The following is a 19,358-nucleotide window of genomic DNA, read 5'->3' as shown; positions in this document are numbered from 1 at the left end:
AGGGAAATGGGAGAAGGCCATCCAGTTGAGGCTATACAACACTGAGGCACGGTCAAATCAATGGGCCCCCTACAGGAATGGAAGGAGAGCTTTGCCGGAAAATCAAGCCAAGACTAGGGGAGAGAAGCATCTTCCTTTTGGAGGAGAAACTACTAGTTCTGTTGGTGAGGATGGTGGGTGATTTGGAAGAAGTAATCTCCCATTGTGAAGAGATGCTAAACAACAATTGTAGGGAGCCTAGGGGGACAATGGACTAGATTTTATGTTCCCAGGTAGATCCTCTGAACACATTTCTACCCAACCCTCAGTGACCTATGACATGGACTGAGCACCTTGATGTCCTAGGACACTGATCTTGTGGACAGTGTGGCATAACACAAGGGCTAGACCATAAAGACTTAACATAGAGACCCAGCAAAATGAACTGAGCCCTGTTTCAAAGGTGCCTCCACCCTGAGACTGAGGAATGGGATGCTTAGAAGGGAGAAGAATCAGTGAGTGCTTGTCTCAGACCTGTGGAAATGGCAGTCAATGGACTTTTCAGGGAAACCCTGGCTGGCAGGTATCCAAAGGAAAGGGACCCAGAATCACCATATATTTTGTAACTTGATATCCCCCTCACAGTAAAATGATAGGTTTTTATCTGTTGGGTAGGAATGTGAACTTGGAATAATTCATCCAGGATGTCTTCCCATAGCACCCATCCCCATACTTAGGGTCAACAGAGCTCACTCTAAAGGGAGCTGGAACTGTGTAGAGCAACAACCCAAGTGTTGTGGTTCACTGTGGAACTGAACTCACATCGACTCTCCATGCCGATAGTGTCTAGAGTGCTGTGTCATTGAAAACATTGATGATGTTATCAGTGCAATTGCCTTATACCCCAGTGGCATGATTGACAATGTTTGACAAGCTTTTCTCTTTCTATTGGGTTTTGTTTTCCTGCTTTTTGTTGATTTGCTTTGGTTGTTTGTTTGTTTGGTTGGTTGGTTGGTTGCTCTTATTGGTGTAGTTGGTCTTGTGGGGTTTTGATTTTGGATCGTCAAAGTAAACCTTAGTAATCCATATCCCAGGGACAACCAGATGGATTCTGGGTCCCCACTGAATCTAGCCCCTATCCAAGAACAGTTAGTTCTGATAACACGGTACTGCTTGATACTAACCTGCATGTAATAATCACTGATAATAGGGTGCTATAGGAAAGTGTGGTGAAGAAAGCAGATGGTGCCTGGCATTCAATCAGAATAGTGTCTAGGGTCTTATCTTAAAGGCTTATAATCGAACAAATAACTATCTAAACAAGGGGTCAACTAAGTCTACATGGAAGAAGTAGACCAGCCTGATGATGCAAAGATGACAATAACAAAATACAAATAGTACAAAGGGAAAAGTATTATACCTTAAATTGCAAACACCCAATATGTAGAAGGCTATGGAGGACAGTGGAAGCCAAAAACTGATCTGCAGGGTCTCCAGTCAGTTTAAGCCTCTGGCAGATTCCCTCTACCCATAGGCAAGGTCTTTAACAGCTTTATTATCAGATGGAGATCACTGTAATCATGATAACACTGGGTAGAACTTGATGCTTGGTCAGTTGACCTCCCTTTTGATCAAAGCTGACATTGTTCCAGGTGCAGGTACCTGTTCCATTAAAAACAGGTCTTCCCTGACCTTTTAAATACTGGTGATGGTCTGTTCTTTCTTAGTCACTATTTGCACATTTATCTTTATATTGTTCTTATTATTTAACCTTACCTTTTAATTTTTTTCTGTTTTTTATTGTCTCTGTTAGGTTTTCCAGTTTGTGAAACACAGAAGGAAGAGATGCGTAGAGATAAGAAGTGCTGCACAGATTTATAGGGGATACGAGGGGAGGTGTGATATTGGGAGGGTAAAGGGGTTGGGGGAGCTAACAATGTATGTGGGAGTGGAGAGGAAGCACTATAGCTGATTGTGATTACACAACCCACTTTAAAAGCAATTAAACCAGGAAAAAAAAATGTTCTAAAATTGATTGGAGTAATTATCATACAATTCTTCTTGTATGATTGAACTACTGAATTGTATGATGTATAGATTATGTGCCAATAAAATTGTAAGAAAATAAAATGAAATTGAAAGCATGAAGATCGATATTCTAGTTTTTAGTGAGTTGAAATGAACTTGTATTGACTATTTTGAAGCAGAAGATCATGGTTTCCTATGCCAAGAATCACACAAACAAGAGGAATTAGATAGCATTCATTGTTAACAAAAGACATTTAAAAATCAATCTTGAAGTACCATACTACCTGTGATATAATTATATCTGTAGACATTTAAGGAAATCTGATCAATATAACAACTATCATTCAAATTTATTCACCAAACATAAAAGCTAGTAATGAATACATTGAAGCAATCTACCAATATATTCAGTCTGAAATTGATCAAACATGCAATCAAGATGCATTGATAACCATTGGCAATTAGAATTCAAAAATGGGACACAAATAGGAAGGGGGACTATACATAAGGATTTCTTCAGAAGAAATACACTAATATTAAACTGACTACACCTGTGAGAAGAGATCATGGAGAAGCTCAATATCACCAACTAAGACAAGGCCAGGGACTGACTGTGGAACAAAACATCAATGACTCACAGGAATTAGGCTAAAGCTGAAAAAAAAAAATTCCCCAAGACCACAATAAACCCTGGAAACTGTCCCACCTGACTTTCGAGAACATCACAAGAACAGACTTGCTGTATTAAATACTAAACCCAGAAGACATGTGGAGCTCTAGGAGGACATCAAGAACATCACTCATGACAAAAGCAAAGATCTTTTAAAAAGACAAGGAAGAAAGAAAAGTAGATGTCTGAAGAGAGTCTAAAACTTAATCTTAAAATTTCTGAAACAAATGGAAGAAATGATGGAGTCAAAAAGCTGAATAGCAAAATTTTCAAGGGTATCTCTAGAAGACAAAGTAAAATATTACAATAAAATGTGCAAAGTCCTTGGGTTAAAATAGCAAAAGAGAAGAAAAGGATCAGCACAGCTTGAACTGAAAGAACTCGAGAAAAATTCAAGGAAGGATCGCAAGTGTTCTTCTCACAGACTTTGGACATGTTTTCAGGAGAGACTAGTCCCTGGCGAAGGGCATCACGCTTGGTAACGCGGAGGGACGGGAAAAGAGGAAGGTCCTTATGGAGATGGATTGACACAGTGCCGGCAACCGTGGGCTTAGTCGCAGGAACACTTGTGTGGATGGCAAAGGATTGGTCAGTTTTTCTTTTGTTGTGCACAGCATCACTATGAGGCCTAAATGACTCCCTGGCTCCTGACAGCAACAACAGATTTTAGAAATCAAGTTATTATTCTATCCTTGCAGGTTCCCTTGGAAAAATAAGGATTAATTTAGGAACAATAAAATTACTCTCTGTACTTTGAGCCTGGGGATGTGTTGGGCTGGTGTGAAACACCAGCTGCTCTGCGGGGCAGAGCTGAGGCTTTCTAATCCTATGAATGGTTACAGTCTTGGCAACCTATCTGGGACATTTCATCCTGTTCTAAAGGGTCGCTAGGAGTGGCAATCAACTTGATGGCAGTCACTTGTTTGCTTGTTTTGTTGTGTTTTCACAGAAACCCCTAACACCTTCTACCCAGACAAAAGGGGAACCTATATGTTACAGTGTACTTGCTCCTCACAGGTTTCTTTGCTTTATTGAACTACAGGCAGATGGCCATGTTTCTCTTCCATGGTCCGCCTGGGTGGGTTTGAACTGATAACCTTTAGGTTAGTCATCAAGCACAAATCTTTTGCACCTTGATACACTATCTTTATGGCATCATTTATGCAATATTATTAGTTAGTCCAGAAAAAAAAGGATTCGTTTTTTATTGTTTCATCCCTTCCATAACCTGCATGATCTCTTGAAAGTAAAGTAGCATATCTTTTAAAATTGCCTCATTAATTGAACAGAATAAATGAAGCACAGGAAAAGAACCAAAACAAACAAAGGGAATCAGGAAAGTGCTTTGAGAAGTAGATAAATAAACCAACACCCAACTAAATCTCAGGCCATGATAATGAAAATGTAAAAATTCTTCATATGAATAGGATTAGAGACATGGGGAAGATCACAAATGTCAAAGTCCAGGTATTTTAATATAAAAACCTGGTTTGAACAACACGAAGTTATTTACATAACCCAAAGTATAGCATAATGATTTTAAAATATAATCATGAATTTTGAAATTCATGAAGCAACAGCCTGAGAAAGTTACATCATTTATACATTTTAAGGACTTTTATGCAATGTATTAACATAAAAACAGTAATAGGAAAATTGTTAACATTCAGTAAAATAGCTAGTAACTCCTAGAAATTGATCTGGAGCTAGCCAGACACAAATTTGCTTTTCTACCAAGACTCTTGTAAATAAAATGTTCAATGACACTTGAAGGAATATATAGTTGCAAGCATTTCCCTGTTTGTGTCCAGCTTAAAATACATCATTGTATGTGTCTGTATCTACTACAGTACCTATCAAATCCTTCTCTGTGAAAGTTTTGTTGTTAGTGGTGGTGGTTCATTTGTTGTTTGGGGTGGGGAAGCCATACAAATATCCTTTTGATTTAGTAAATTATTTGTATGCCTGTATTATTTTTACACTTAATATTGAAGAGAAGGAAAGCTTCCCTTTTTAAATCCCAGATCTAAGCCCATTTCCAAGTACAGATATTCCTTATCACCCTTCTGAGAACACATGAGTGAAACATTATTCAGAAGAGCAGGTTTTTGCCTGGTGTCTATCTTTTGAATTATTTTACGTAGATATTTGAATTTTAATGACTTTGAAATTTGGATCATATTCTTGATCCAAAGATATCTGCAGATGTCTCCGCAATAATCATTTATCATTTACTTAGTGATCATACCAATTATAAATCAGGTATCTGTACTTTTTCCCTTGTCATCGGCATAATAACTGGACTCTGGATCATTTGGTGGGCACTTGTCTCTTGTTTGTGCTATTGAATCTAATTAGATAAATCTAGGACCCAGATCAAAACCCTCTGCTAGGATTTTAGGCTGTGACTCTTTAAAGAGTGGGTCACAAGGTCTTTTATCCAGCAAGGTTGCTCGTCGTTTCCAATGGTCTCTGTCATATATGGCCACCAAGCACTTAATCATTGTACCTTCAAGATTCCATACAGGATGCTAATATATGTAGATTAATATCATCATCAGCCTCATACTCAAACATGAATATATGGTTTAAACATGATGAAATTAATGGGAAATTATGAGGCAGAAATTCTGTTGACACTGAAAAGGACTCCTTGGAAATTACTTTTCTGCTTTTTCTTTGCATGTACATACCTAAATGGTTCCCAAGAAGTTATAGTACCTTGTGAGTGCTGGAGGAGGAAGTTGAAAATGTAGAAAAATGTTATTTTCATCAGGTGCCATTGAAGTAGTTCTAACTCATAACGGCCCTGTGTACAACAGGAGGAAACATTGTCCATCCCTGGAAAGGCCTCATAATTGCTCTTCTTTGAGCATATTATGGCAGCCACAGGGTCAATCCATCTTTTTGAGGCTCTTCATCTTGTTCTCTGCCTCTCAACTTTACCAAGTATGATGTCATTCTCCAGAACTGGTCTCTCCTGATAAAACGTTCAAAATAAGTGAAGAAAAGTTTTGCCCTTCCTGCTACCAAGGAGCATATGGCTGCACTACATCTGTTACAGGTGTTTTCATTCTTCTGGCAGCTCATCACACCTTCAAGACTCTTCACCAGCATCGCAATTCAAATGCACTGATTCTCCCTTGACTAATGTGCAAATTTTGCCTGCTTCTTCAAAGTAACATCTTTGCTTTTCCACACTTTAAATTGGTCTTGTACAGTAGATTTGTCCAAACTAGTAAGTCATTTGATCTTTTACATTTGCCGCATGAGCACTGACTGTGTGAATCATACTTTACCCAAACACTTGACAACATGAAAGAACATAAATTAGCATGCACTAATTCATATGAAATGACTATTATGCTTTCATCAATATATTAAAATAAACCAATTCTAGAACAAGTACTTCCACATGCTCTTCCATTAATTGACCAAATTAAATTGAGTATTCTTATTTGCTACCCAACTTAACCTAGTTCATAAACCTGAGAGATTATGACATATGTAATCTGTAGTGAATGTCTTTTAAATTGAGGCAATCTTTTGTGATAAGGAGGAAAATATTTATGATGCAAGTATTTTTATTATTTCCTATATATATTTATGTATTTACAAATGTTTTAATCAGGATATTATTCAATATATAATTGTAACATATTTAATAGGTATATAAAAATTGTTATTCATGCTTTACTTGTATTTCCATATTGACTTCAACCCAAAATTTATACAAATATTGCACTCAATAAAATTATCTTAAATTGTCATTTCTGAATTATTGAGTTGCCCTATAAACAATAATAGTTCTAGAAAAAATATTTCAAAATTTAAATTAAAATAGCTTTTAAACTTCTATATATAAGCTATGCATTTTTCAGGAATCTGCATTTGCAATTTCAAATGTTATCTGTTCACATATTTTATTGCTTTCTAAATAGTTCATGGAAAATCAAAGTAACAAACACCTTTGAACAAATATATTTTTATGTAGATGACTCCAAAGCCTCAATCCTTGAACATGGATTTAAGCAGGCCAAGAGAGATGGAACTTACAGTGTCAGGCAAAAGCAAGTGAAAATCCTCTTTCAAGGAAGGCAAGATTGCCATTTTCTGTAAAATATGTAAGAATATCCTTTTCAGATGCAAGTCTGGCACAGAAAGATAGTGAAACACATATAGAGAAAATGTATGAGGAGCAATCAAAATTAAAAAGTGACAAAACTAGATTTTAAAAATTCACACATTTTTATTATCAGGATCAAATGCTTGCATATGTGTGATTATGTTATCATAAATAAAAGACCAGATTATTAAATCTAATCAGGAACCTGGATATATAAATAAGAAAGTGAAAAGAAGAAAATGATAACAAGATCTGAAACAGCATGGAGCACACGTCTAGAGCTAAAAATATATCATGATGGGAATTTGATTTTTAAAAATTAGTAGATTCGTTTAATAGATTTAATAAAGTAGATAAGTCTTAGACTTTAGGAAGAGCATAAGAAACTATTAATAAAGCATTATATCTGTGGAAACAGAGATTAGGTATAGAAGTTTTAGAAATACAAAATATTGAGAAAGTAGAAATTATATCACATTCATTTGACTCAAAAAGAGATAAAGAAAAAATGATAGAACAGCATTTGTATAAAGAATAGTCTAGATTATTTTTCCACAATTGATAACATGTCAAACTAAATATTTGAAAATGTCAATGGCTCTCAAACAGAATAATAAACATGCAGTTAAAAAAACATAATCCTAATGCAGATAGGCCAAAATAAATTGAACATATTAAAACTAGTTATAGAAGAAATGCTAAGATCAAATATGCTACAATGTTTAGCTATAGATCACTGAACTAGATACCATGGATGCTTTTTTTAAACGTGATATAAGTTAACTTCTAGTCTGAACTTTTATACTTAGCAATAATAACTTTGAAGAATAAACACAAAATCAGGGAAATTTTCTATTATGACTAGGAGATCTGTATTACATAAGTGATTTTGCTGTGCTTTGTTTTAGCTAACAGAGATTTAGAATGAAATATTCAACCTTTGATTAGCTTTTAAGTAGTAATGTGGCAAGCCATTCATCTTGACATTCTGTTTATTATTTTGTATAGCAAACGCATCTGCAAACTACTTCAAGTGCACTATTAATTAATTTCCTTTATTCTTACATGTCCTCAAGTGTTCTGATTCATAGCAACTATATGTACAACAGAGTGACACACTGTCCAGTCCTGCATTAGCTTCACAGTTGTTTTATGTTTGAGCCTCTTTTTGCACCTACCTTACTGACCCATCTTGTGTAGGTCTTCCTCTTTTGTCCCTCCACCTTCCCAAGCACAATATCTTTCCCCAAGAGTTAGTCTCTGCTAACAACATGTCCAAGTAAGTGCCATAAAGTCTTGCCATCCTTGACTAGCAGGGAGCATCCCCGCTGTCATTCTTCCCAGACATGCTTGCCTGTTCTCTTGGCAGCCGATGGTGCTTTCAATATCCTTCCCCAGCCTCACAGTTCAAATGGATTAATTATTCTACTTTCCTATGCATAGGAGACAATTGAAACATACCATGGTTTGGATCAGATGCACCTGAGCAAAGCAACACCCTTTCTGCCAAATCTTTAAATAGAGCTAGAGCAACATTTGCCCAGGGCAATGTGTTGTTAAAATTTTCTATTGTTCTTTTCATGAGCGTTGATTGTGGGTCCAATTAAAACAAAATCCTTGAACTCCAGTTTCTTCATATATCCTGATATTATCTATTGGTTCACTTGTGAGGATGTTGTTTTCTTTATTTTGACTTTGAATCTGTACAGAAGGCTTGATCTTCAATAGCAAATGCTTGATCCTTCATCTTCATTAGCAAGGACTTCAAATATTCACTTTCAGCAAGCAAGGCTGTGCCATCTGAGTAGCTCAAGTTGTTATAAGCCTCCACCCAATCCTGAGGCCACATACTTCTAAGCCAGCTTCTCTGAGGATTTTTGGAGAAGTATGAATAGGTATGGTGTGAGGATGTAACCTTGACACAGCTGTCCTCATTTTAAACCACTTATGTGCCTGGTCCATTTTCACAACTGCCTCTTGACCCATGGCAGGTTCTGCACGATCAAGTGGGCATGAGTTCCTTTTCTTCTTATAGCTGTCCATAGTGGGTTATGATCCACACAACTGAATTCCTTCACACAAATTAATAAAATGCAAGGACACATCAAGTAAGCATTCTCATGCCACCGTTGGGTTCTCTTTACAGAGTTAAAATATTTATATGTTATTTTCTCTGCCCTATGCTAACAATGGGTATTCCAGAAATGATCTACTCACTTGGACCATGCGTTAAGTGTATTTTAAATCCCTTGTAAAGAATACATAACACTAGAACTTGTATAAATCTATAGAAGCCTCTTTTCTAAGAACAGAATAAACATATTTTAAGATTTGATTTAAGTTTGGTATTGAATTATTACTGCAATACCAAATTCAGACTTTAGAATTCTAGGTTATATTGTGGATTTAATATAGAAAATATTTAAAATTCAATTTTAATATAACAAAGGTCTGGATTTCTTGAACTGTATTTTTAAGATGTCTTGAATGATTGATTAGTGTCTTGAAGAGTTGCCCTTTGTTTCTTATGAAATTCATAACTGAAAGTCAATATGATGGAATAGAGTATTCCACAAATGGGAACAGACTTGTGATGATCTTATTGGAAAAAGTCACATAAGATTGGTAAGACTCAAATCTTTGGCATAAAAATCATTTTCCCAATGACTATGAAAGTTAATCCTCTATTTTTGATTGGGCTTCTCCATCCAAATGATCATGAGATATAAACATGGTATTTACCTCTGTATCGACATTAACTTTATACTATTTGAGCTTTAGATTCTATGAGGCAGAAATATTGAGCCCACATGAAATTATCAATTCTAGTGTATAGAGTTTACAAATGTGTGCAATGTCGGTAAGAAATAAAAATGTTTCCTCATTTCTGTAGAGTTATATATTTCAAAGTAAACAAATAAGCAAACAAAATAATCCAAATTAATATTAAGGACAAATCTTGGAGTACACAGATGACTGAATAGAAAACTTAAGAAATTAACAGATTTCAAGAAAGATTTACAGATTTTACCTCCCTACATATATATGTTTACATTTCAAAATGTGATGAAACCCAAAACGATTCATTTTTATTCCAAAGGTCTAACATTTAGCCATAACAGTTTGTTCCGTCTCTCACAGTAAGGTAAGATGGAACTGAATCACAGTTCGTAGATAAGTTGTCCAATTCATAACTGTAGGGTTCCTCTCCTGTGGCACAGACCCCGCTTTATCTGCAGTTACAGCCATCTGGTTCTCATAGTATCACTGTGAGAGTGGACATGATGAATAAACAGTATTTCTATAAAAACAATCGCTTTGACTTTAGGGCATTAGAGAAAGAAATTGAGATATTGGTAAATATAATCAAACCAACAAACACACTGCCATCAAGTCATTTTTGCTAAAAGGTTTCTGAGACTATAAATATTTATAAAGGAGCAGACAGCGTCATGTTGTGTATATAGGCTGGTGGTTCGAACTACTCATCTTATGGTTAGCTGCCCAATGCTTATCCGATAGCACTACCAGGACTCCTTATTTATAAATATGGGTATAGAAATCATCTGATGTGTTTCTGGAGAAATTATAATATGAACTCATTTAATAATTAGATTGCTAAACTAATGTCTTATTCATATGTAACAGGTTGTAAAAATTATGACAAATACAATGGTTTAAAATATCACTCATTAATTTTTATACATATTTCAAGGTTTAGGAACACTCTCCTTGAGCCTGGAAAGGCTGTATTTAATATATTGATCCAATTAATCTCAGATGGGAGGTCCTATCAAAAGCATGCTAAGGAGTTTGCAAAATTCCTTTCTTTGCATATGTGTGACTTATTTATTTAGTTTTTGCTTGTCAGCTGCCTTTGGGTATTCTTGTCTGCACAAGTAGTTCACAACACAGAGGGGTGTGTCTCTTGACCTCTCAATTCCCTTCCCTTTTCTAATATCAATGGGTGTAAAAAGGGACTTGTCGCTGTTTGTTTGGGTTTTGTTTTTAATCAAGGAAATCAGATTTACATGATTTCCCTTTGAGTTAGCTTAAAGTAAATAAATTAAAAGAAATCAATCTCAGAATTTGTATCTCATTATTTTTAGAGGTTCCTCCCATTTTTAAGGGACAAAGGATATACAGCTTGTATACCATAAAGAGAAGAAATCTTGAGGACTATTTCATAACCCACCCTACAAAAGGAGGAAAGGAAGAGAGATGTATTGTGATGGTCATGATAGTTTATTTCTCCTAATATTGACACCTTGAAAGTTTTCTCCATAGTATTTAAATAGTGTCGTGTTAGAAAGGATATTGATAAGCATCGAAGCTGATCAAGCAATTTATGTTCACTATGAGAAGACACCAATAATGTCTAAGTAGGATTAAAAGAGTAAATGTTAAGTCCTAAACTTTGATTTGGAAGTAGATGTCATTGGGATATGTAAGGTTATAGACTTTTGGTTGGGAGGTACATATTGATGATAGAAACAACAATGACTATGTACACTCATGCTGCTTCGTCCACATTTTACAAGGGGGAAAAAAAACTGTACTTGTTGTAGAAAGAACCTTGGTGGTACACAGGCAGGTACTCAGCTACCAGCTGCTAGCCGCTCCAAAGGAGAAAGAGGTGGCATTTTGCCTTTATAACGATTAACCAAACCAATTTTCCTCATGCCAGACTCAGGTCAGGTGGAATTTCTCCATCGTGTATGCCATGGCCATCATCTTTCTCAGTACAGATCACTCCCTCTCCCTCCTGTGGAGGAGAAAATGCCGACTGGGTTCCACTGCTGGGTCCCGAGGCCCCTCTGTGAAGACTGAAACCTCAGAAACTCTGTGGGATGGATCTACTCTGCCCTAGATGATCTGAGTTGGCAAAAGGTTGACCTACAGTGGAAACAGAACAATTCAAAAACTCAGAGAAGTCAAAAATAGTGGCTGTGGTATGACTGCAGAAAAGACTCTGGCACACAAAGACAGAGGTTTTCAATGAGACTGACTAAGAAGATAAATCAGAACTTCAAACTGGCTTGAGGCTGGAAACCTACCACGTAATCATGACTTTGTACTGTATGACTCACCGCGGATTCTTAATCCATTCTGCATTGTAGAGATTGAACAATGTGTTTGTTTTCCACACAAGCATGCTTCGTTTGGAACCCTGGTATTGTGTTAAAACACTTGGGAGTTAAATAAATGGTCATGGGTTCTAACCCATTAGCCATTTTGTAAAAGAACTATATTTCAATGACTATTTAATTAGTTACTTCTGGGTAAAACTTCCTTGACTGTGACTCTGACTTGCTTCTTATTATAATAATTGCAACTTCAAGGGCAATCAATTATTTCAAGTGGCTATTTCAGTGAAAATCTCTAACTCCCACGGAAATATCTTCCTCTGCATGGATCTGGCAAGAAGATTGGGGGAGATACTGATAGGATAACTGGGAACTGGACTCTCTAGAGTTCTGTCCTGTATAAAATGAAACATCTGAGAAGTAGGAGGAGGGATCTCATTTTCAGCTAAAGCCAAAAATGGAACGCATTCTCTGGACTCAATGTCCAGACTCAGCGAGCCTCCTGTATCCAGGGCAGCAGCTGTAATATCAGAGGAGCGGCAGAAGAGCCAGCAGCCAGAGCATGGGACAGAGAGGTAGAGTGCCCAAGCCACAGAGAAGTAAAGCTGAATGCTTTTGTGGGGGAGACAGGTTTGTGGAGTGGGGTGCCTCAGAGCACTGAATTAGGGAAACCCAGCAAAGAGACCTAGAATAGTGTAGCTGAATGCCTTCAGGCTGAGGTTGATTGGAGAAAGATGACTCTATACGCTTAATTCCAAGAGCAGGGTTTGCTAACCCAGGAAGCTGGAGCTGAATGCCTTCAGGTTGAGTGCTTACATAGCAGACGTGAAAGAGCTTTATAGCATGTTCTGATAAACAATTATCTTAAGCACAATCTGTTAACTTCCTTAGTATACTCTTTTAACATGAATTGTTTCTTTAAATTCTGTGTTACCCAGAGAACATTAATTAAGACAACAGAGCATCGTTCTTTCTTTTGAAGTGCAGTCTACTTCTTAGAGTGTATTATGCAAGAAATCTGTCACTTCGGTCTTTAACTGGGAGACAACTGAGGCGTTTGCATCTCTTCTGCAACCATAGCCTACAGAAAACAGCCACCAGTGACCTGCCAACAATATTGGGGCCTCCCCTCACCAAATTTAAAATTTCAGCAGAATAACTATCTGCTTGTTTTTCTGTGGAGTATATGCCAATGATTGATTTCCCCCTGTCATGTAGCATCTATTTTTTAATATTTCCATTCCCATCATTCTGGCACATCTACAACACTTAGAGTGGGCCTCTATTTTCTTCAAGCTTTCAAGATGCAATCAAGTAGACTATTCTAACAATTTTACACTACTACAAGAGTGTTTTTCCATATAAATAAATCCTTACTTTTCCAGAATGCTAAGGACCGGGTTCCATCTTCCCTTTGCAGATCTCAAAAATGTTCAAACATGCTATAGTATCACTTCACTTCATCTGCTATCTTATGGTGAGTCAGAAAGGAGAGGAGATAAATATGAAAGAAGCTTATATTGCCTTGCAAAACAAAGGTATTCAAATATATATTAAACAAAAATATTTTACAATATAAAATACTTGTGGGGTTTGATGTTTTTGCAGGTAAAATAAAATATCCTTAATTAATGCTTGTAACTTTTTATGCAAGCTATTTTGATAATGTCTTATTATTCTGACATTAGGAAATTGCTTCTTTTCAAAACAAGGAGTGCTAAAGAAAATTAGTGTCATGGAAGAATTACAATAATAAAAATGTAAAGATATTCTATTTTCCATGTGTAAATTCAATCATTTTTAGACTTTGTCATGGAAGTGGCTAACTGCTAACACATTTTAGACAATAAAACATTCATCGGATAATCAGAAACATAAAGAAAGACATTCCTTTGACAGGGTTGTGGGGCACCGGTATCTCGGCTTCGATGTACTGGAGAACTTGGCAGGACTGTGTCACAGGTGTCATGATGTCGATATCATAATATTTTTAATGTCTTTGAATAACTGGCAAAAACAACAATTCTAATAGATAGTAAATTAAGCTCATTTTAAACGTTTGACTCAGACCAAGTTGCTAGGGAAAATGTCTTGGTCATCCTTCCACATGAGTGCAGCCAGCCCTGCTTAGACGCAATGCTTATTGCTGTAGCTCCTCCCTAACTTTGCATTTTATTGTGATTCCGGAAAAAGGTTTTGAGCAAATTGGCTTTCTGTTTAGCAATTCAAACATTTTGAATGATGATGCTGATTACAACCCCCACACTCTAATTGTATATTTCCCATATCCTCTCCAAGGTTACCATTTCCATTCATGGTTTTCCCTATCCCTCCCTGCCTTCTGAACTTTATCTTTGAGGAAATGTTGCCTAAAATTAGTGTATTTAGTTGGTTTGGCTCTCTTAAAGTAATATTTGTAACTCCAACCAAATGACAAACTAGGAGCATGAAAAAAAGGTATACAAGGTTCTGAGGGGATTGGCCGGTTTTGTCATTCTGGGCATAAGTGGCCATCTCAGCAGGTGTTAGAGAGAGAATCATCCCATGGCCTATGGAAGGCGGAACTAAGATCGTGCAGGCTCCCTGCACGGGCAGTAGGGGAGACCGCAAAATGCCTAGCTCTCCTCCCTTTAGACAGGAAGTTGATTTGCACAGTACCAACACTAGTAGAGCTTTGTAACCCTTGTTTGAGCAGGACAGAGTCTAAGAGAAGGTGTGATGGAGAGGCTGAGCACCACACAGAGAAAACCATGCCCACTCGCTTAGCTGCGAAAAGGCGCTGCTGTCAAAAGCACTGTGTCCTTAGTATTTTCTGATCCTCACGTGATATTACCTGGCAAACTTCCCTAAAAAACACCCAAGCACGAATATTATCAGTGAGCTCTGTGTGGCCATTGCAATTGATTACTGAACCGGGAAGAAAGGTAGAGTGTTACAGAAGGGATGAATGGTGTCAGAATAAATTAAAGAAGACTGGAAGTTGTATGACTTCAGTCTTATTAGAATCATTTCCTTAGTGTCCTTTTGATACTTTACGGTTGATTGCATTCAGAAGTGCATACCTCCCTAGTCTTATAGTTCCCTTATTGGCCCATCATGTGGCTGAAAGCTCACCCACAGGGGTAATCTCAGTTTCAAACCTAAAGGGTGTCTAAGGCCCATAGCCTTGGGGTTTTTACCAGTCTCCATCAAAGGATAAGCTTGGTCATTTTGTTATTTTAAATTTTGTTCTATATGTTCATTAACCAAATAGCAGACATGGATTACCTTGATTAAAGGAATGGTGAAATATAACAGGGAGTCAGCACAAAGCTATCAAGGCAAAAGAGGTAAGTTGGAGGAACAAACGAGTTAAATGCAACACAGATAAATGTTGTCATATACAATTATGCAAAAATAATAATAACCTTAGTCAATCTGTGAGTATATATATATATATATCCACTTAGCAAGAGCAGGAAGGTGAATAAGAAAATATTTATACACACACATACATGCATACATACATACATATATACATATGGATGGGTAGATGTTGCATATATGTATGTGTTACATGCATGTATGCATATGTACATTCACATTTGACAGATAGTATTTCTAATATGTATATAACCAAAATCCAAAGCAAACTCACTGCCATCAAGTCAATTCTGTTTCAAACTGACCATACTGGACAGAATAGACATGTCCTTGTGGGTTTCTGAAGCTGCAAATCATTATGGGAAAAGAATGCCTCATCTCTCTCCTATGAAATTGCTGTTGGTTTTGAACTGCTGACCTCGTGCTTAGCAGCCCAAATTATAACTCACTATGTCACCAGACCTCCTTATATGTGTGTGTATGTATACAATAATTATATTTATAAATGTTGTAGCACATACAGTGGACAAGTTATGAAAAGTTCCTAGCCCCAACCAAACACCCTGATGGAATAAATGAGTGCGACTAGTTTCCTATGAATCATAGTCTTCAGAGACATGAAAGTCAACTGGCATAGCGGGCTGCCTTTTCTTCTGCTCTCTATACTCTACCCATCCCAGGCAATCATCAGTAGTAGCTGGACACCGTTTATTTGCTGAATTATGAAGGTTGTGGTGCTGAGGGTCAATGTTTTCCAATAGTCCTGTGTACTGTTTCCTTGCAACTGTGATTTTCTACATGTTTCCTTCCTTCAGATGAGGAGAGACCAACAGTTGTATCTTAGATGGCTTTGTAAGAGTTTTACCCAAGTCCATACTCACCAAAGTAATACTTAAAAGGTTGTCTTTGTCTTTTCCTTTCCAGTCACTTAGTGACAAAAATACTCTTCTTGTCTACATAGAGAGAATTTATATGTAGGTAGAGTTTCCTGTTCTTCTATAGCTCATGAACTGGCAGATAAAAATAACTCACTTGCTTTTATCTGCTCTCCATGGAACCAGGTATAAATCATTATGTCTTCAATTGTTATATGTATTCTTTGGGCTATGGATGCCATATTAAAAATCAACAACTGGTTAATTTATAAAACTTTAAAATGATCATCTCACACTTTTGGAAGCTTGTGAGTTCGGAGTCAGATAACACTGATTTTCTAGTGATTGAAAAGAAAAATGTGTATGCCTCTCTCATTCATGGAAATAGAGCTCAGCTATAGCTGGCATGCCTTGGTGGGTAGAGGTCTTTCCTCATTTTTTGGATATCTTCTCTTATTATTAAGAATATCATCCATATGAGATTAGAAAGAAATCTGCTTCAGAATGACCTAATTAGGACTTTACTATAAGGTTTTGGATAATACAATTCAATCCATAATACTACAAACATGAATTGCATTAGATAGGAAATGTACATCTTTATTTTTAAAATTTTGAAATATATCTGACATATGGCAAGTGAACCACATATAGATAATTATTTGTTTATAGTTAAATAATTTAAGATTTGCTTCCAAACTATAGATAAATTATTCTGTATTTTTGTAACTATGGTCCAGGATTGGGTAATACTTCCTTCTGTTGTGCATACGTCTGCTGTGGGTTGAAACTTACTGGGTGTCACCTTATAACAGCCACATCGATCTATTCTTCTTACCTTCCTTGCATCTCCTTTCTTTGCCCCTCACTGGCCAAACCCAAGTGAAAACAAGAGATTATAGATAAGTCAACATGCTAGGGTAAATCATAGTGTAAGGGGATATAAAGTATGTATCCGGATTTCCATAAATCCAAGTATTTATATCTCCTTATTTGACAAGGACAGAGAACTATTTATCTATAGTTTGTCAGCAAATATAAAATTACTGAATTAAAAACAAATATTTAACTCGAAGCCAGTGACTTTTTTGAGAATAGATCAATAGGCCACAATGTTTATTTTCTTGGTTTTATAGTTTAAGGTTACCTTGCACTTGTAACCTCAGACTGAAGGTCTCTAATCTTTAACTGATGACTTTCTTTGATCATCTCAATTCTTTTATTTGCATTACTTGTCTGCCAATGTTTCATACAGTGGTGGCTTGTGCACTTCCGTGCAGGCTGGTACTGTCAAGGCCAACAAGGTCACCCAAATGAGCAGGTTTCAGCAGAGCTCCCTGACTAAAAACAGACAAAAAGAGTAAATAGCTGGTTCACTGGGAAAAAGTAGGAACCGATAACCTTATATACAAATAAAACATTGTCAGATCCTGAAAGTATTTGAATGAAGCAAAATATTGCCAGAGATAGTGTGTGAGGTTGGGCCCCTCTGGTTGGAAAGTATTTGAAATATAAAAGAGAAGGAGCTACTTTCTCAAAGTAAAATTGACCAAGGTAATATGAATAAATTAATATGAATGGAATCCTTTGGGAATAGAACCTTTGTGAACCTGACTTGCCGATGGGAAACAATTCAAAATGAGAAGAAACAACCGCAAATATCAGTGAGTAACAAGAACATGAAATAAACAAAGTGTACAAGTGTGAATCTAGGAAAATTGAAAGTTGCCAAAATTGAGAAGGAGCACATAATGATCAATATCCTAGGCTTTAGTGAGCTGAAATGGATTGATATTGGCCATTTTGAATCAGACTATAATGCAATTTTCCATACTGGAATGACACAGTCAAGGAGGAATGGCATGAATTCATTGTCAGAAAGTACCTTTCAAGGTCTATCTTGAAGTACAATGCTGTCTGTGATAATATTATATCTATCTCAATTCTAGGAAATCCAGTCAATACAGCCATTATCCAGATTTATGAAACAACCAAAAATGCTTAAAAATTGAAGAGTTCTACCAACATATCAGTCTGAAATTCATCACACATGCAATCAAGATGCATTTATCATTATTGGCTAGTGGAATGAGAAAGTTAGAAACAAAGAAGGAACTGTAGTTTGAAAATATAGTCTTGGTGAGAGAGAGGAAACTGGAGATTACATGATATAATTTTGGACTAGGACTGGGCACGATTCATCATAAGGCTTATTTTGTCTTCACAACCTGCCCTGTGGAATGTGTTGCTCAGCTCTTTGATTTCATCCTTTCTTCAAAGTGTCTTTGCTACTCTACAATGGAGAAGACATTTCAGAATCTGTTCTAACATCATTTTGATCTTTTATTTCTTTTGTGTCTTTTTAATGACTTGTTTTCCTTCTTCATGAATGTTATAGATATCATTCTACAACTTATCAGAGCTTCTGTCATTAATGTTTGATTGAAGCAAATCTCTTCTTCAGTTGTTCTAGAAAATCACATGGCATAACCTCAAGGTAATATTTTTATTCTGGGGGACTTATTTTTTATTTTCTTCAACTTTAACCTGAACTTATATATGATCAATTAACAGATTTTTCCACAATCAGTCTCTGGGCTGGATTTTTCTGTTGATACTGAGCTTCTTTATTGTCTCTTCCCACAGATATAGTCAATTTGGTTTCTGCGTTTACCATTTGGAGAAGTCTACCCGTATAGTTGTCTTTTGTGTCGCTAAAAAAAAAAATGAAAAAAGGTATTTGCTATGTAGAAGTCATTGGTCTTGCAAATTTTTAGTTTAGCAAATAAAAAAGAAATAATTCAATGGTTGAGTTTCAATATTGAATTATTCTATGGGAAAATGATTGAATGATGCAGGAAACATCAAAGAAGATGGAAAGAATACAGAGTTACTATAATGAGCTTGTCAACAATCCACTATTTCAAGAGAAAGCAGATGATCATGAACCAATAGCATTTTAGGAAGAAATTCAAGTTGCATTGAAAGCAAAACAAGGTTCTAGAAATTGACGGAATACCGACTATCATGTTTCAATAAAGTGATGAGGCACTGGAAGCCTTCATTTGTCTATGCCTGGAGATGTGGAAGAATGCTACCTGGACCACTGACTGGTAGCGATTCATGTTTATATCCATTGGAAAGAAAGGTTAGCCAAGAGAATGTTTAAACTATAGAACTATATAATTGACATTACATGCAAGTAAACTTTTTGGAAAATCATCCAACAA

This window comes from Tenrec ecaudatus, chromosome 1 (assembly GCF_050624435.1).
Source record: "Tenrec ecaudatus isolate mTenEca1 chromosome 1, mTenEca1.hap1, whole genome shotgun sequence".
NCBI classification, from domain to species: Eukaryota; Metazoa; Chordata; class Mammalia; order Afrosoricida; family Tenrecidae; genus Tenrec; species Tenrec ecaudatus.
Note: the sequence above shows the minus strand (reverse complement) of the source record.